The sequence below is a fragment of the Ischnura elegans genome, chromosome 6, assembly GCF_921293095.1.
Source record: "Ischnura elegans chromosome 6, ioIscEleg1.1, whole genome shotgun sequence".
Taxonomy (NCBI): Eukaryota; Metazoa; Arthropoda; class Insecta; order Odonata; family Coenagrionidae; genus Ischnura; species Ischnura elegans.
Window position 1 is genome coordinate 34,788,965 of NC_060251.1, and position 19,419 is coordinate 34,808,383.

The window sequence follows — 19,419 nt, forward strand, 5'->3', positions numbered from 1 at the left end:
ATGGAAATATCATTCGTTGGTCTTGGTTATGCGTTTAGTTGTGAATTTAATGCTTCCAAATGGTGAATCCTCTCATTATATATTTTAGTTAGTGCTGGCTCATTGGCTAAGACTCTATCTTTACATACTTCCATTCGCTTTGGTGGCTATTATGACCCTTTCCCACGATGACATTGCCTGGAAATTGGTCTATTTAATTTAATAACATCACTATACAACAATTACCAACGCATGAAGGAGTCACAATCGGATACATCTTTATATACTGCTAATGTTTGATGCAACAGTAGAGGCAGTAATAAATCGAAAGTAATTGCCAATTTTCAGCAAATACTTCAATTTAACTTCGCGTTAAGTTTCAGTGAATTTTGTAAAAGAATAAATTTGGAATTCTGCGATTTTTGTATGATTTCTAGATGGAAATTTTTCTGTTTTTAAGATTTCAAACAAAAACGAGCGTTAGTTATAGGTGTTTTTCAGCAAATGAAATATACTTCTACGATACACCTGCCCACACATCAGCTGTCGTCAAAGCAAATAAATCTAAGTAACATTAAGGCTTTGACGAATTTTCACTTGGTATATTTCAATTTTTTGTGGTATTGCATTCATCATTATCAATGGTCGACAATTTCAATCGGCTCTCGACTCAGTATTTCCGTCAGACAACGTAGGGAATTTTTCATTCTCATCCATCAGTGCGTGTTTATTCAACATTATCCGAGGTCGTCCTTTTCTGCTCTTATCGTACACTTATCCCTTGTTCATTGCCTTCATCAGGCCATCAAGATATAAGCATCAATATCTAGCCAATTATGTTGTTTCATCTTTTGCATAATGTTTTCGCAAGACTCTTCTCCCCACTTTACTTTTCCTCACAAGGAGGATCCATTATACAAGGGTAGTTCAATAAGTAAGGCCCCCTATTTTTTTTCTCCGAACATATTTATTGTAAAGAGCAAGAATTCGTTGACAATATGCATCAACATGTCTTGTCCATGCCCCATTTTCTACGTAGTACCCATTACGTTCTAAGCGCCAACATTTTGAGGGAGCGTGTATTCCCTGGTGGTAAAAGCTCTTGCCATGTAGGCGTTGCCATGCCCAGCGTGGCTGATCATGGAGCTCTGTTTCTGCATCTCTTGAGGCTGTAACATTCTTTACCCATCGCCCAACTTCACTCCTACCAACTGCAGCGTTTCCATACACTGCACACAAACGTTTATGGATGTTCACTACGGTTTCTTTTTCTGCACACTAACATTCAATAATAGCACGCTGATTTTAACGTGAGTCGTATGCAGACGCCATTTTTACGCTTTGCTACAGTTCTGCTATCAGCTAGAACGGTGTAAATCTTCAGCAGCGCAGAGGACAAACATCAATTGTGAAGCACCGACAAGGGCATTGATCTATGTATATCAATGACTTCTAAAAAAATGTGGGGCATCACTTATTTATTTTATTTAATTGCTTTAACAGGCAAAATGCCCATATTACCATATAAACACATTATCAAAATAATAAACAAATCAGTACCATAGCATCAACAGATGTTATAAGACACAGTAGAACATCACATAAACACATTATAAAATACAATTATCTAAACATTCTCAATATAAAATAGAGTATGTATATCAAAATAAAATACAATATAAAATACAACATGTATATCACAATAAAATGCATAGAAACAAAAAAAATCATTCACAGATGTCACATTCTTTATAGCAAACAATCTTTAAATTCCTAATTTGGGTAATTGAAGAGTTAAATACATCCAGTGAACTTCCAAAGAGATTAAAATTCCTCAATATTCTTTCAATTGGGGCACCATGACCATAAGAAGTCCTGTGGTAGTTGTTCGAAAACACTAGGTTAGTCCTTGTATTGTGAGATGGAACTCTTAGATTGACAGCACCAAGAAGATCTGGAGACACAGTTCTATTATTTAAAAGTTTATACAAAAATATTAAATCTGCCTTAACTCTTCTATGGCATAAAGTGTCTAATTGAAGCATAGAAAGTATTACCCCATAATTAACGTCAAAAGAGAATCCCTTGATTTTGAAATGAACATACCTAAGTAATTTGTGCTGAATTCTCTCAATACGTTTGAGTTGTGTACTCTTGTATGGCCACCACACAATAGAAGCATATTCAGTTATCGGACGTATTAAAGTAGTGTACAAATGCCCTATAATGTCAATGTGAAAATTCCTTGAATTCCTAATCACAAAACCAAGGCTTTTCATTGATTTCTTTATGACATAGTCAAGATGAAAGTTAAAACTAAGCTTATTATCAAATAATACTCCAAGGTCTTTAATTTTTTCTACATTAGTTAATACCATATTATCAAGAGTATAATAATTGATATTAGGTGACATCGATTTGCTAAATGAAATACAATTGCACTTAGAAACATTGATGCACAAACCATTTTGTTGACACCAAAGTGAGAATCTGTCCAAATTTTCTTGTAGATTATTGACATCATTCTTGCTATCAGCAACAGAAAAAATCTTTAAGTCATCGGCAAACATTAAAAATTTAACACCGGAAAAAATAAATGACACATCGTTCACAAAAAGCAAAAATAGCAATGGACCCAAGTGAGAGCCTTGAGGAACACCAGATAAGGCAATAATTTCATTGGATATCTGGTGATTGATTTTCACCGAGAGCCTTCGATTTGAAAGACAATTTTCCAACCAGGATAATAAACTGCCAGAAAATCCAATACCCTTCAGTTTTAATAATAGTAATGGAATATTGACTGAGTCAAAAGCCTTACTTAGGTCAGTATATATTGCATCTACTTGATGCCCATATTCAAGATTCACTTCAATAAACTTACGATATTCTAGTATTCTTATTGAACAACCCTCGTATTTTCGTCATTCTTTTCTATAGCAGCACATTAAGAATGCCCCCTCCCTCGTTTTTTTCCATTGTTGTCATAGTCCATAGAGAAACATACTCAATTAGTAAGATCTGATGATTGATTTCCTTAATTAAATGTTAATAGTTCCTTCTTTTCGTGATCTCGCAACTCTCTCAACTTTCAAGTCGACTCTCGCAATCTGCACTATAATGATCATTTCTTTCTCGCTTCTTCCATCGCTGGTTTTTCTGCCTCCCAATTTTACATCTCGTTAACCCTTCTTGTTTTTGTTTCCCTATTTCATTATTAGTCTCGACTTCCTGTCTCGCAACTGACCAATATTTTAGTTTTCTTGATGGTGATTTTCAGCCGATATCTGGTCATAGTCCAATCCAAATTTACTAGAATTTTATTTGAATATTGCTTCGCCTACACTAATCTTCAGCTGACATCTGACCATAGTGTCAGAAAATGGTACTACACTATTTTTACCCTGTGGATATTTATGACGTCCAGACCCCGAATCCTTTCTTTGGTTTCTTGCTTTTTGAAATTTTCTTTCTCTTTAGAAGTTTCAGGAGATAGAGCACAGCCTTAATGATTCCTTTCTTTATTGTTCGTAACTGAGATCACTTCATCATCTCTTCTTGGTTTTTATGCAAATTTCGGATGATTGATCTGTCATTGTAAAGCATGCCAGCTTCTTTCCTGATTCTAAGTATTGAGTTCAAATCAACGTCTTCAAAATCCATCTCCGAAGTCCACAAATTCAATAAACATTGGCTCGTTCTTTCCCATTTTCTCCTTTATGATCTCATTCAGGTTTTTCATCCGGTAAATATTCTGATATTCATTACATTATTTTGACGATGCTTGTCATTGAAGTCAGCACATGTATAGACCAGCGTATGGTCCTAAAATTATTTAAAATCTGCTGTTGTCTGCATATTTAACTAGTTCTGCTGTAATGGCCAATTCCTCATACCCACTTATTCCTCAGATCCCTTACTGCTGCGTTGAATAGGTTTCATCAATATTAATACGACCATTTCATCAAATTCGATTTCATTTTGGATTGCTCAATTTTTCCCATTCACTTCAATGAATTTTAATTACTGCCGACGTTACAAACCTTTTAGGGCGGAAATTCATTTTTTAGCAGAAATCGTTTATTACTTGTCTCGACATGTCATTTCACGAAGAATCTGAAAGAAGTTTCAGGCAGGAAGTATTTTTCTGCATCAAGTGCACTGTCACATAACCTGAATTTACTCCTTCCGCAACGATTGTGACTGTCTTCCACGCTACCTTTCGCTGCATATGAAAGAAAATATAGGAATCGATGTTGTTTCTCACGTTTATTTACCTTATTATTGTGTAGCTAACCATTAGTGCATTTTTTTCATGGTAAACCGGCTGTGCGTATTTATTACCCTAGTTAAAGATAGTGCGCAAAAATACTCATCTATAAGCCTTAGTCGATCGCTTACAGTGTCTATTTCTTTCAAGAAAAGGTTTCTCTCAATCCTTATTTTGACTGATATTCGTCATATGCAATATCGATCTAGATGTATCCGACCACCGTCGCAGCCTACGTCCTTCAGCGACGACCTCCCCCCTCTAATCATGGTTGCCCTCAAGCTCTCCTGAATGTTCTTCTTTGTACAACCTTTCCGTATAGTCCATCCATAACTTCGGCTATGATTTTATAACATTGTGTTCGCAACCGTAAGTTTGTTTTGTGCAAGTATTTTCATTCGGCTACCTATTCCGTATTTCCCAGTTATTCTTAGATCTTAGATTCTTAGACCTTCGCCGATCACAGAGAATAATGGGGAACCTGCATGAATTTTTTTATTTAACGGGCGGACGGAAAATTATTTTCTGAATTCAACAAAGAAAACTGCATGTAAATCTGAGTTTTCATTCGCGAGCTATTCAATGATAAATATAACGAATTTTAAAGAGCGCCAAAAACTCCCTCCCCCCAAGCCATTGCAGACGAAGCCTCGATGACGTCATAGGTGCCTAAACATCACTTGAAGCAGTTGTTATGATTGTTTGTAATAGTTGCCAGCCGTTGTGAGAGCTTCGCTTGTGAGACGTGTTGATTGTTTTCTCTTTAAAGCAAAATATCCGACGATAGAGGCTCGGTAGCCCTCATATTTTGTATTATTTATAATATTAATATCTGAGTAAGGGCATAAAATATAAAACTGGAGCAGTTAAACCAAAGATTTTATAATACCTAAATAATATCGTTGTAGGAGTCTGAGCCACGACCGGTGGAAAGGGGATACGTTAATAGTAAGATGATGTTATCGACGGCATATCATTCAAGTATGTAGTAGGAACAATTTTGATGCTTACTAATGCCCGCTTTGCTTTTATATACGATAACTTCATCCATTTATTCGTAAATACCGGAGTATTCGTCGTTTAGGACTGTCTGTGCATGTATTATGAGGTGAATTCCACTCATGGCAACTTTTGCTCGCTGATAGGAACATTTTTTGTGCCAAAATAGTGTTATTTTCAACGTGACATCTCCCGTGAAGCTATTGCTTATAGTCACAGTGCCAGTGCTTCTAATACTAAAAGTTTGACATGGTTGAAAAATATCGGCCAAGAGTTATCACAGTTCCATCGTGATTGAATTGTAAAAAGTGCTAGTACGCTATCGATAAATGTCTAATAGTAACACATTCGGGCGTGCAGTCATATTAGAATTGAAACGACATATTTTTCATTTGCATTTTTCGCATATTAATTTCTTGTAATTCACGACTTTTCTCGATGAATTTTAAATTGTATGTTCGTTCGTGGATCAATCTGCAATATTGTCTCGCTGAAAAACTGAATTAGAAGCCAGTGTGACTTATTTATACACTAGTGTTGGCCTCCCCAAGGTATTGGTCCATTGTCACTGGTAATCTCTTTGACACCCTGAATGGAGATGCTAAACAAAGGGTTTCATTTTTGCTCTAAATAACAAAGGCATGCTACCCTAGAATATCGTACAAATGAATCCGTTGGAGAAGAAAGACATCCCCGAGTTTAGAAACATTCATCTATAAGCATATTTCCATGTTGTTTATGGACGAGTTGATTATTTTAAGTCATTGCATAAGAGGGCTTTTAGCTTAAGAGGATCTTTCTTTAATAGTCATATCATAGGTGTGTGGTCATTTATAATTCTATTAACATTGCTCATCATTACACACCGCCTGAATACGTCTGTTAAAAGAAATCGATAGTCATATTAGCACACAAAAAGCATTAAGTGATGAATTATCTTTATTGAAGGTATCAAATCAACACTGACTTATAATGTGAATTAAAAGTAATCCATGGTAATCGCAGTATCTTCACACTTGTCTCTTAATATTATTTTTTTCGTTATTCTTTCCAAATGGTATACCATTATGCGGCTTGTCTATTGCTGATTACGCTTTAGTGCACATCGCTTGGATGATGTTGGTGACAAGGCATTTTAAGCATACTTTTTAAAATGTTTAAGTCGTTTGGGTCAATATTTTTGCGAAAATGCGTGACATAGTAGACCTTGTTTTAATTGTAATATGACTGCACGCCCGAGTGAGAAATATTTTATCCTATTGTATGCCAAGAAATAAAATTATACATTTCATATAAGCTGGAAATTTTAGCACAGTTACTTGATTAACATCGTTTATCAATGAAGTGTAGCTGGTAAATGCTGCTGTTAACGGATTGATAATGTTATTAAATTGTATTTACATTATGACCGCACTTTTCGAAAGCAATGGGAATTTGCCTCTACAGCGAATTTTGGTAATAGTTATAATAAAGCGTAATAGTTATTTGGCTTGTCTGTTCTTAATTTCTCTGGAGAGAAGAATTTCGCATTAAGAGAAAAAGATCGATGTATGGGAGTTTGATTTCATATTATAAGCATATTGTGTATGTTATGGCCGAATAATGTTTCATAATGCCTGTAAGTGTATCAAAGCCTCTATTGAAATTAACTATTGACCTAATGTCGACATGGAATATGGTATATTTGATATCCCGAACATTGTTCCATAATCACAGATTAAATATCAATTTTCTCAGGTTTATAAGTTTTAAATTTGACCAAACTATAATTTTCTTTTCCCCTCTTTCATCTTCTGAGTAGTAGGCTAGCAATGTTTTAATGTTCTTTTGGGTTATTACGGACTTGTGAACTAATATGAATTCTCTTTTCTCTTATTTCCAGAATAAACAGCAAGGGAAAAAGCGCCTATGGAATAGCGAAACTTGAACAACCAGTTTTGGAACAACGAAGCTTTAAACAACCAAATGAAGAAATTCATTTTTTCTGCTGGAATGAAAAAGAAGAAAGAAGGCCTCAAAGGCTAATATGAAGGAAGGAGGCTAATATGAGGGAGATATTAGGGGGGTGATAGGCTGCATTTTTGGCTAATAAGCGTTATACTTCGTGTGATTCTCCAGGTTTAAATTTACACATGCGTCTTTTACGCGTTACATGACAATTGGACACAAATGACACATAGAGCGAATCAAGGTATAAAGGTATATAATCAATTCGGCTAGCACAACGCAAAGAGTCTAAATTGACTCGTATGGTATAGAGTGAAAACAAAATGGTAAACTGGTTGCAACTAACAAAAGGTTATGAAAACTGGTACCAAATCACGTGAAAAATAAATCAAAAAGGTAAATGGCCATGAAAAAGGTTGACAAAATGATGAAAATAGCGCTAAAGAAATGGTACCAAAAAACATAATGGTATTAGCTAAAATGGCATGCCTTATTAAGGTTTATTTAGATTTTGAGCTCAAACAGTAGGTAGGGGTATGATGTGGTATGGTATTTTGTGTTTTTGGGAGGGAAATTTTTCTGTATATTTTTGTATGTGCCTACTAATCCTACCTCTTCACAGAATCGAGTCATCTCTGGATTTGAAGAAAACAAGATTGAAGCCATCGATCGAAGAGGACCTCAGCGAGAAGACAATGCGTGTGTTAGCTTTGATTTGGGCCATTAGGGCCGAGATATTTGCGTAACGTAAGGATAGGAGTTTTTATGCGTGCGTTATTTTTAGCTTTTTGAACCAAGGTTTTGTATGCACGCTAATCCATTGCAGCGTACAGAAATGGGACTTTCACTTGGTTTAAGTGCAAAGATACCCTCTGTATGTTGTGGTGGAGTGCATGCGGAGCTTTGGGGATTTTAGTGCAAGGGTTTTTTTATTTTTCTATGTGCTACTAATCCTACCTCTCCCCAGGTTTTGAAGAAAAGAAGACATCGGTCGGAGAGGACAGCGGGAAGAAGACCTCGAAGACATCTCTGGATTTGAAGACAAGAAGACACCAGTCGAAGAGGACCACAACACGAAGACATAGGCAGTGTTAGCTTTGATTTGGGCCATTAGGGCTGGAAATTTTGCATAACGTAAGGCTAGGAGGGTGTTTTTATTTTTTGTTTGTGCTACTAATCCCACCTCTCCCCAGGTTTTGAAGAAAAGAAGACATCGGTCGAAGAGGACAACGGGAAGAAGACCTCGAAGACATCTCTGGATTTGAAGAAAAGACATCAGTCGAAGAGGACCACACCACGAAGGCATAGGCGGTGTTAGCTTTGATTTGGGTCATTATGGCCGGGAATTTTGCGTAACGTAAGGCTAGGAGGGTGTTTTTATTTCTTGTTTGTGCTACTAATCCCACCTCTCCCCAGGTTTTGAAGAAAAGAAGACATCGGTCGAAGAGGACAGCGTGAAGAAGAACTCGAAGACATCTCTGGATATGAAGAATGGAAGGCATCGATCGAAGACTCCGTTTCTCGAAGAGTACACGTATTCGGCGCCATTACTTCACAGTAAGATTACAATCCACTTTTTTACACACTTTTTTGAGACTTTAAAGTTGACAACCTTATTTATTAGACATAAACGATAGAAAACGTGGAATTTTTCTGTGAATATTCCTTGATTTTTGGTTACATTTACTTTAATTTGTTGTCATATTTTACATTTTCGGTTAGATGTTAACTTTCACAAGATAATATTATAAATATTCAGAATTGCAAAGCACCAAAAAGAAAGTGAGCTTTAATCAGTCGTTTAACTTATTTTGCCGTATCAATCTAAAATCGTGAATGAAAATATATTCTAATAATTCTATTAGTTGACCACATTTATATGATTATAAGAGCCATAAGTTCTTAAATAAATAAGTAAATATTAAGTGAAGTAAATATTTTCACCATTGGAATGCTGAATGTCTGTTAACGTACTCGTCTTTCTCTTCTAAGCAGCAACTTACCATTGGAGCTGAAGTAAAAGCTGTACCCACCATGTTGCCGTGGAGTGCATGCAAAGCTTTTGGGATTTTGAACTGGAAGCAGTACTGCTCTGGATGTTAAAGACTATAAGAATTGGACGCAATTTCTTCATGGTAGGAATGAGTTTCCTTTTTTTTAACTGGTAAACACGTATTTAAACCTTAACATTAAAATCAAAAATATAATTCTGTAGTTGTTCCAAGGAAAAGCTATCAAGTTTTTAAAAGTTTAATTTAATGATAGCTATTACTTATGCATTGCCAGATGCCTTTCCAATTCGACATCAAAATTGGGCCAGTTGTAGTAAACTATTATTCTTTAAAGATGCTCTTAGCATTGAAAATTTCCTATACTCAAGGCACAGTAAGTTTCTCCTTAGAAATTTTCTTTGATTAGATTGCATTTACCGAAATAGGATTATTTGGAAACGTTTTCATTGTTTTTTCTTAACAAGTTCATCGTTCTTATTGCAATCCTTCATTGAGATTTTATGATTCTATTCTTTTTTATCTCTTACAAGACTGCTCAGAATTAAAGTAACTATTTCAAATTGCATATTCGTTCATTTTTATAAACTATTTATCACTTTTTACATTAAAAATTTTTTTGAGGATCAACATTCTGGTGACATAAACATGGTAACATGTCTACCTCTAGGTGCATGTTTATGCATTCATAAAAGCAGTGTTCTTGTACTACACTACTTCATACAATAGTAAACTATCAAGGGCGTACCTAGGGTCAAAACTGGGGGGGGGGGAAAGCCATGGTTCAAGTTATAGGTACGAATTAAGCATGGAAAAAGTGAATGAAACCAATATTTTAAGGAAACTGTAACAGCTCTTTATTAGTTTCTAAAGTTATATGCTTGAAAGAATGTTTTTTTCTTTAAAGACATTTGCTATTTTTGCTTCTAGGGGGAGCAGCTTCCCCCTCCTGCCCCTCGCTGGGTACGCCCATGTAAACTATATTGCAACACTAATTATCGGAATACATCTTTTTATGGAATTCGATTTAATAAATAAGGTAGCGAATTTGTTACTCTCGCTCGCTTAAATTTTACTCACAACGCGTTGCAACTTAGATTAAGTATATTACCTAAATTTAATGCAAATTAAATTAATTCCTTAATTTACACATTAATTCTAGTCACTGTCAGATATATCATTCTGCAGTGTACAGTGTTGGAAAAAATTAACGCAAAGCTCGTTGGTGCCTGAATGCAGCTGGCTCAGGATCTACTTGACGTCCTTCTTCCAAATTTTTGTCCACCTACTGTTCCCATATAACCGGGATTTTACAAACTATGTAATCCTTCTACCGGAGAAATTCAATCACATATGTCGCTGAAAGACAACACGGTGGAGTCCCAACTTATAAATTTTCAGAATTTTTTGTCTTATTCTTTTACCCTCGTCTCAACAAAAATACAGTTTACTCTCGTTGTGTTATCTGTGAACACTTCTTTTTTTGGCCATCGTTCCGGTGGCGTAGTAGTTACAGAAGCATGGTGCGGAGTAAAGGTTCAGCGGATCAAATCTTGGTGACGAATTATTTGGTGCTGCACACTCAATGTGGACGTTTTTTATGAATTTTGCAAAACTTCGTATGAGGTCCAGAGGTCTCATGTCTAATGAATTCGTAAGAAATAATTTATTTGATGAATTATAGCAACTACCTAGTATTGCCTTTGTGGCAGTTGTGACTATTAGGTGAACTTTGTATACATTTCCCGCGTCGACCTGTCCTTAGTTCAATACAACTATTTACTGAATTTGTGATGATTCATGGCCTCTGCTTCCTTTCATGTTTCAAAGAAAATGCCCTTCATCAGTATGAAAGTATATGTTTAGCTACTTTAGTGCCTCAGCGAAATCCGTTTTCTGTTTTCAATTCAGTATTGCAATGATCTGCTGCATTAATCTTATTCCAGTTTTTATTTTATTTAAACGAGCATTAAATTTTTTAAACTTTAAATGCTTCCATTCTTGCGTAACGCGAAGCTTAGATGAGTTATTTAAAGGAAAATGTTGATACGCAAATTGAGTTTCGATAATTTATTACATGTGGTGCCCGAAGCCATTCATCACTTTAGTCATCGTCAGATTATTCCTGTCACATTTATACTCAAATGGAAGACATTTATGAACCACATAATTAAAGAGAACTTGTAATCACATATTATCCATGGGTTATTCAAGTATGTAATCATACTTGAATAACCCAGTAACCCATACTTATGTAAAACAAGAATATAAAATTTAATGGTGAACTTAATAGGTCTGAGCCTACAGTTAGCTTCAAATGTCCCATGCATTCTATAGCGTGCCATTAAATAGAAATAAAAGGCCATTCTCTTCCTATATCTTGTATATGCAACTGTCGATGTCGCTCGGCGACGAAACTGGTCATTTTTAGAATTATTTATGTGAAATGTACACGGTTTTTTTTAATTTAGCATCAAGCAATTTCACAAAGTCACGACTCAAACTATCAATTTTAAGAAATAGTATTAACTATGATTTTTATCCGTAGCCAAGTAAATTTCAAAGATCATAGAAATTAAATTTGTTGTAAACTTTTTATTTGTTCGTGACTTAGGTGTTTGGAGATTAAAGCGACAAAAATCCACATGAATTAAAAATAGCGATAAATTATTATGAGCATAAACATAATTGTTTATTACCGCACATTAGCGGAAAGACCATGCATGAATAAGTCGGTTGTTGCGAGTCTTTCCAATCTGAAAGTAGAATAAAAATAGCATAAAACGCCAACGGTAAATTTTTTGTTAGACTTCGAAATATCGTTAAATAGTGAGAGAACATTTGCAATGCGTGTAATGCGTTTCTGACAGAAGATTCATGCGCAAGTCCAAAAATCTGATCACTCAATCATGTGCCCAATGTTTCAGGAAAAAACGCGGACGCCCAAAAATTCATTGAGTACTGATTCGAGGAATTCCCTTACATCAGGGGAGGTAGCAGAGGCTGTGATTTATTTACTTAGCTGACCCGGCGAACTTCGTACAGCCTAACAATCAACGAACTGTTTAGTTACACCATTTGTTAATCAATAGCGTCTGTACCTTTGAAATCATATTTGACTCATTACCATAGCTTAAGGAAAAAATCAATGAAACTACATAAATAAGTATGAAAATTGCTTGTACATTGGGTGGATCGGGGCACGTTTACGCACATTTATTTTCGTCGATTGTTATAATTTTGATGTTTCAACTAACGAAATGTTACTTTGGTTATACATATGTTTATAAAGTCCATATTTTATGCATTCAGTTGTTACCTATTAATGTTTTTAACCGTAAGGAAATGTTTTTAGGTCCAAGTCTGTTGCGTTAACTTGGCCCGTTCACGGGGAGTTAGTTCAAGGTAACGTAACGCTAGACCGACGCTTGACTGATGCTCAAAATCGTGTATGAATAGCCCCATGGGAGCAGCATTAATATGTTATGAATTTTGGCGCGCCAGTTATAGACTCAGTTCGGAAAAAGTACGCTGCGTAAACTTGCCCCAATGCGTAAACGTACCACGGTGTACCCTAAATATTCCGATTTAATCTCCTGAGTCAAGCACCTTCTGATACACAACAATTTCTGTTTGTTATCAGGCGCAAGATAAAGCGGATGGAGCGATATAAATATAGCGAAGCGAAGAAAGGAATAAAGTGGATTCTTTACCATGTCGTGAAATACTACACATAATAGACCATGAGAAATTCATGGGTTTTCATGATCACAATCATCACAACCACTGAAAGATTGACCTTGTGATTTGTTAATCGTCATCACGAATGAAACACGAATTGCAATTTGAATTTGTTTACCTAAGCTCTAAAAGGCATATAAGTTGGGCTCATGGAATACTCGGAATGAGAACTTCCTCATCTTTGAATTTTCCTTTGAGTGCAGCTGCGTGGATCACATTTATTATCAGCTTTTTTTTAAATTACCAAGCGCGTTCCGTTGCATAGTTTTGGTTGGTTTAGGTTTAGTAGCATCATGAACACCGAGCCTACCTGTAGCTGTAAATTGTATCGTGGTAAGCCAGACACATCCAAAGACTTAAATAATTCAGGTGAATATTTGGTGACTTTGTCTTAGTTTTTGTTACACAGTCAATAGATTTGAATGAATGCAGAGTACTAACTATTTGATCCTGATTTACTTAGTTTGAGGCATCTGCATGTTCGTTCTAGACCATCAAAATTACTCGCTCAATAAACCATATGTGATTTTGTGGTGATTAATCATGTTCGGGAACACTTAGTTGATGAGCTCACCTTTCGATGAAACAAATTGGCAAAAAATTCCGAGGAAATGAAATCAAACTGCTCGATTCGTTGACAGGAACACATACGTTACCGATAGTCAACAATTGCTTGGAGATTTGTTTGCAAGCGCGATAGTGACGTGTCAACTTGAGATAAGCTTAAAATTAGCTCGATTAAAATTTTTATAATGCAATTTGTATATTTATAATATATAACTATTTAATGTTATATTGTTACGTAGGTCAGTCTTTACATTGGGAAAACCAAAGCGAATAATTAGTAGTTTTGAATGACTTAATTGCTGTTGCAGGGTTACCAACTCCTAAAAATATACCATAAATTCAAGATAAACTTTTCGTGAACTTTTACTATATTTTAATGTATATTCTGTTATACAGGGCTGAGAAAAATCCAAGAAACCAAGTGTCATTCAAATCGGTTCAGCCGTTATCGAGTTTTAAATGATGTAACTAACACGATTTTCGACTTTCTTCTATATTTAATCTAAATGAAAACACAAACATAGGGTAAACTTTTTTCGCAGTCAATCATAACAACAATAATACAATAGGGATGGTTGGAAGAAGATTACTTTTCTTTTCTACAAAACACACACTTTATTGCCGACTAGTTTCGGTACACTATACCATTTTCAAGACTAGTGATACACAAAAGATATTGCCGGGATATGGTACTCTGTGGTCGGGTTTTACTTCTGGTATATGATATGAAAGAACATTGATCAATATTTATCTAAATATTGCTCTCCAGCCACAAAATTAAATCATCAATAAACACTTCGTATTCCGCAGGATTTGAGGTAATTCATAATTAAATACAAGACAAAAGAAGTGGACCAAGGTTTGAGCCTTGCGGTACTTCAGATAAGGCGGCGTACACATTAGATTTTGAATGTTTGTATGCCACATACTGTTTTCTTTTCTTTAGAAAGGAACAAAATAGTGTATGAAGAGACGCAAAGATCCCCACCTTGTTAGCAAAAATTGAGCGATTTACCATATCAAATGCCTTCTTAAAATGGAATTAAATATCATCATTCTGGTATGCCAAATCCATTCCATTAACCACATCTGGATCTGTGAATTCAGAAAAAATGAACTTCTGATCTATAAGCCATAAACAATTTTGTACAGCAAATTTGTTGTGGATAAATATAATTAAATATAATGGCTCAAATAACTTGCAAATACGGACAAGACGTTCACTATGCGGTTATTTTGATTATCACCGCATTCTCCTTTTTTGAATCTAGGACAAATCTCGGCAGAATTTGTTGGAAAGTTTCAACTATGCCTAAAATAAATGATTTATTATAAATGATTATTATTACATCCTTTTACTTTGTACGACGTCAAAGAGCCAACAGACCTTTTTATTTTGATACTGATTTGATATTATTGCGTCTACGATTTCATTTAATTCTATATTGTTAAGAGATACATTACCGCTGCAATCATTTCCTAAATCTTCTTATAGATATTGATAAACTGTGATAGTTACCGTCATTTCCATAACTGACTGGAACTGATCTCAAATTGCGGCTTATCAGGGCCATTGAAGCGGGCCTGAATGACGCGGAAAAGGTGAACAGCATTCACTCTATAGTCAACTTCCCTAAATGATTGTGCAAGGTAGGAGTTAAATTTCTACAAATAAATATACACTTGCAAATAGTCATGCCACATCCTCTGCACCTCATACTAGTTTCTGAGATTAGAAAAATGTCCCCCCGTTGGGCCCCAAGAAACAGTTATAGCCCCCTGAAACAGATAAATATTGGGTCTAAAACGGTACAAGATAAAATTGAAACTTTTGGAGGTTACCACTTTGCACAAAAATATTTAGTTATATTTTCCGGTAAATTTACTTCTATATAGGATCGAATTACAAATTACTCTTTATTTATGGCATGTTTATTTATTTTTTCCACAGTACTAGCCTGAAAAACGTGGTTTAGATCTTTGAACATCCTAAAATTGCTATTTTTCTCGAACACACCTTCGGATGGGAGGAATTCCCCCGACTTCTAGTTTTCCCCCCTTGGTCCAAATCTAGATCCGCCAGTGATATCATTTGTCGCCAAGATTTGATCCGTTGAACTCATTGCCCATAGCATGGAACTTTACTCACCACACCAGCGCGACACTTACCGTCTCCAGCAGTTTCAATTTAAAAAACGTCGGCTGTATTCACAGATGTCCCTATGAGAGAGAACTCTAATCGATGCACAATGCGAACCATTGGAAAAATTCTCATTTGGGTATTTAACGCGTTGTCTTACTGCGACGCAGATGATTGAAATTTCCCTGGTTGAAGGGGTGCGTATTTTGTAAAATTTATGTTGTGTGAGAAAATCACGAACCCTTGGAGGACGTATGGCTTCAATAGTTCTTGAGCTGGTCGCAATCAGGCGGCAATGAGCATCGTGTTAATTTTTTCCACCACTGAACACGAATTGATATGAATTTTCCTATTCACTGCTTCCCTTATTATTTATTTCCATTTGCAATTTTAATATAACTTTTTACACTGACGAGCAAATTTTGATGTGATAGTTTTATTGTCAGTACAGGTGACGTTTTTTTATTTGTTTAAACAGGTGACAATGCTGACTGCTGCGTTGTCCTGAAGAAGAGCTACATCGACCTGTTTCTCAAGAGCTGAAGATTGAAGAAATGAAGCAGAAGGCCTGGATTCGTGGTGTTTTCATCAGTGGACTATTTGTGTTTTTTATTTGTGTGTGTTTTATTGTAATTTATTTATTGTAATTTATTTATTGTAATGTGTTGTTTTTTCCACAGCATTGCCGGAGATTTAGGCAGGAGAGTAGGAAATTAGATTCATAGGTCGTCGATATGCGTAGCTCATCAATCCGGAAATTAGATAGTACCGATTAGTACTTAGGTCGTCGTCAAACGTATCCTTGCTCGGAGCACAATGTTAACTTCCGGAGTTTTTAAGGCCTCAGAGGCCGCTTTGATTTAGGCGCTTATCATGGGGTTTATCGTAGGTGTGTGTGAATGTTGTATGATGTGAGTGAATGTGTGAATGATGCTAGTTAGTTAGTAGTAGTAGTAGTAATAATATTGCTAACACTAATGTCCCTTCCACATTGACAATCCCTCCCCACCCTCCCTCCCCCTCAAATCCAAACTGCTCCCTCTACGTGGGGAGGGGGAGTAACAGAGAAAAGTCTGACTGATTGAATAAAGACATAAGACTTACCTCTGGCTAAAGCAGTATGGTATTTCGATGGTTCTTGAATTTGTGCTTTAAAAAACTATGTTCTTAAAAATGTTTGGTGGCCGGATTTTACCCGGTTTTATGCACTATTGATTTTGTTCTTTTATATTGTTTTCTTAGTGTATCATTTTCGTTTCTTTTCTTGAAATATGTTAAAATATTTGTGCTCATTGTGGTTGAATTTTTTTATTTATGTATATGCTTTAATTTCTTGATGTAATTATTTGTTTTTTATTAAAATATTATTTCATTGCTATGCTATATGTGAATAATTTTTCACCGTCAACAATTTCTGATTCCACTGAAGATTTCAGTATACATTTATTTTTATGGCTCTCAACTACAGTCTTAAGCAATTGCGGTATGTGATATTAAGTTTAAAATAAAGATTTATATGCAATATGCATTTCATTCTTAATTCATTGCAGTATTTTTCTTTGTGTCTGTTGTTGTATGGTTTCTTATAGCGATGATTATCGCATGATATCGCATATCGCATTCTGTTTTTTTATACATGAATCATGATTTGATTTGCCTTGAGTATTAAAGATTTAAGGCGCTATTATGTATACATTTGTTTCCTGTTTTATTTCAACCAATGTCAACCTAAACCATAATGTTTTTCTCTGGAAAAACAACTGTTGAAACTAAATTCTAGTTAAATTATATATTATAACATTGGCGGAAAATATCCACATTTGATGGATATCTGATCCGTTTTACATCGGTTGGAAGTATATCATTGTATTTTTTTCGGTTAGGAATGTAACCGGCTCATGTAATGTCATTAATGTGATTCAGGAACATAGCAGAAACGATAATGATGTAGTGTATTTCATGTATGATAATGTAACTTTTTTATACTAACGTGAAAACAGATGATAGCGTTTTAGAAACCAAAATAGAGGAATATATTGTCTCCATTATGCCTCCTTTCAATATCCAACTTGGTTAAATTGTAAATAACCAAATTGTCATTACTGCATTTAAGGTATGACTTCTGAGGCCCCTCGACAGAATTCAGAGCGAGGATATAGAAATACAGGTATGTAGCAATGCGTTATGTAATGCAAAATGGTTAATTAAGTAACTTCTTGCCAACATCTAAGATTATCATAGTGTATTCTAATTTTTATTAATATTCAATAATGATAGGGGCTAAGAGATAAATTTTTTTAATGCTAGCAATTGTGGAAGTAAGAAATTAACATTTTTTCTCATTTTGCTCAGATTTGGAGGTATTCGGGGTGGGAACTAAAATGGGACACCCTGTACAGATTTGCTTTGCTGCCGCGATTTTAATCGAAAGAAGAATAGTGCATACTTGGTATGAGTAACCCAGCCATACGTGTCGTAATGGAAGCAACATAACCCACGGGACCATGTAATACTTAGTGGATCACACTCATCCCCTGCCAATTACCACATATGCGGATTTTGGGTTATTATGATGCTCGTGTAGAATCCTGAGGATAAATGAAGACTTTGTCCGCTCAACTTAAGAAGGGCATCGCTACCTATTGACCGATCGTATTTCGACTCTTCACGTGAAATTTTTGGGGTGCATATAGTTGACCTTTGTTAGCGTTTACCTGGAAAGAATAAACGTTTCAGATCTGATATAATAACTAACCTATCCACGGCAAAATTTAGAAAATAATTGGTAATTTCAGTGTAAATCCACTACCGGCCGTGGGTTTGGCATTGTCATTTTCATGGAGTAATTACCCAGCTGAGTTGTAAAAAAATAAGGTGCAAACAATTGTTGGTAAGAGTATACTTAATTTACCTTGAATATTTCAAAAATGATAGCGGAGTTGTAAACGAAGAGGGCGTGGCGATAATTGAACCTTAGTTATAAATAATTATAGAAGTTTTAACAGGGGTAACTTTGATGCTGATGTTCAAGTAGAAAATAATTTTTCTTCGCTTTATTAGCTCTTTAAAAACTTTCACTAATGGTATGGAGGAGAAGGGTAGATTACTGAAACACGCAATGTCGGAAAAAAATATCATTGTCGTCATTACTTAGCGCCGTCTGTAAAACGCCATTCACTTCTTCAGAAGCACCTATTCGTCAAGGTCATGAAATTTCCGCACGCGGTTTTGTTTCTCGTAGGTGGGGGTGGGGCGGGGGAGGAGAGAGAGAAGAAGATTTCAGGTTCACCGCAGGTTGGCCGCGAGGTCAAGGCTACTCCGCCGGCACGCTACTCCGGCGTCTCGGCCGCGAGGGGAGAATGCTCTTGGATCGCAGCACGAAAATTACAGCGGCCATTAAATGTCGCCACCACCCCCGCATTTTAATGGTTTACAAGAGCTGCAGACCCGTGTCGCTGATGGGCAAAGCGATCCGAATTCCATGGAAGGAAATTAGTTAACACTACGGTTGTTGATGTAAATTCACATTATTAACTGTGTGAATAATGAAGTTATTAACTTTGCAATGAAATTCCTCACGATTGCATGCGTGGAATTGCAAACACAGTGAAGTATTCGTCAGTGGCGTAGCGAGGGGGATTTTTAGGGGGTTAAACCCCCCCCCCCCCAGAACTCATAGAAATGCGGGGTTTACTCCATTTTACTTGATTGGATTAGGATCACTTATAGAATCAAATATCCCTCAGAAAGCAGTAAAACTTGCCATT

The 19,419-nt window shown here is 35.8% G+C and overlaps 1 long non-coding RNA gene across 2 annotated transcripts in view; it reads left to right on the forward strand.

Annotated features, from left to right (window-relative positions):
- Nucleotides 1-16,584, forward strand: part of LOC124160889 — a 23,328-nt gene extending 6,744 nt beyond the window's left edge. For both annotated transcript variants that reach the window (XR_006865258.1, XR_006865259.1), the window contains 3 exons: nucleotides 7,131-8,752; nucleotides 9,191-9,330; nucleotides 16,131-16,584. This is a non-coding gene — a long non-coding RNA (uncharacterized LOC124160889). The remainder of the gene's footprint in view (nucleotides 1-7,130; nucleotides 8,753-9,190; nucleotides 9,331-16,130) is intronic.
- Nucleotides 16,585-19,419: the final 2,835 nt, after the last annotated feature.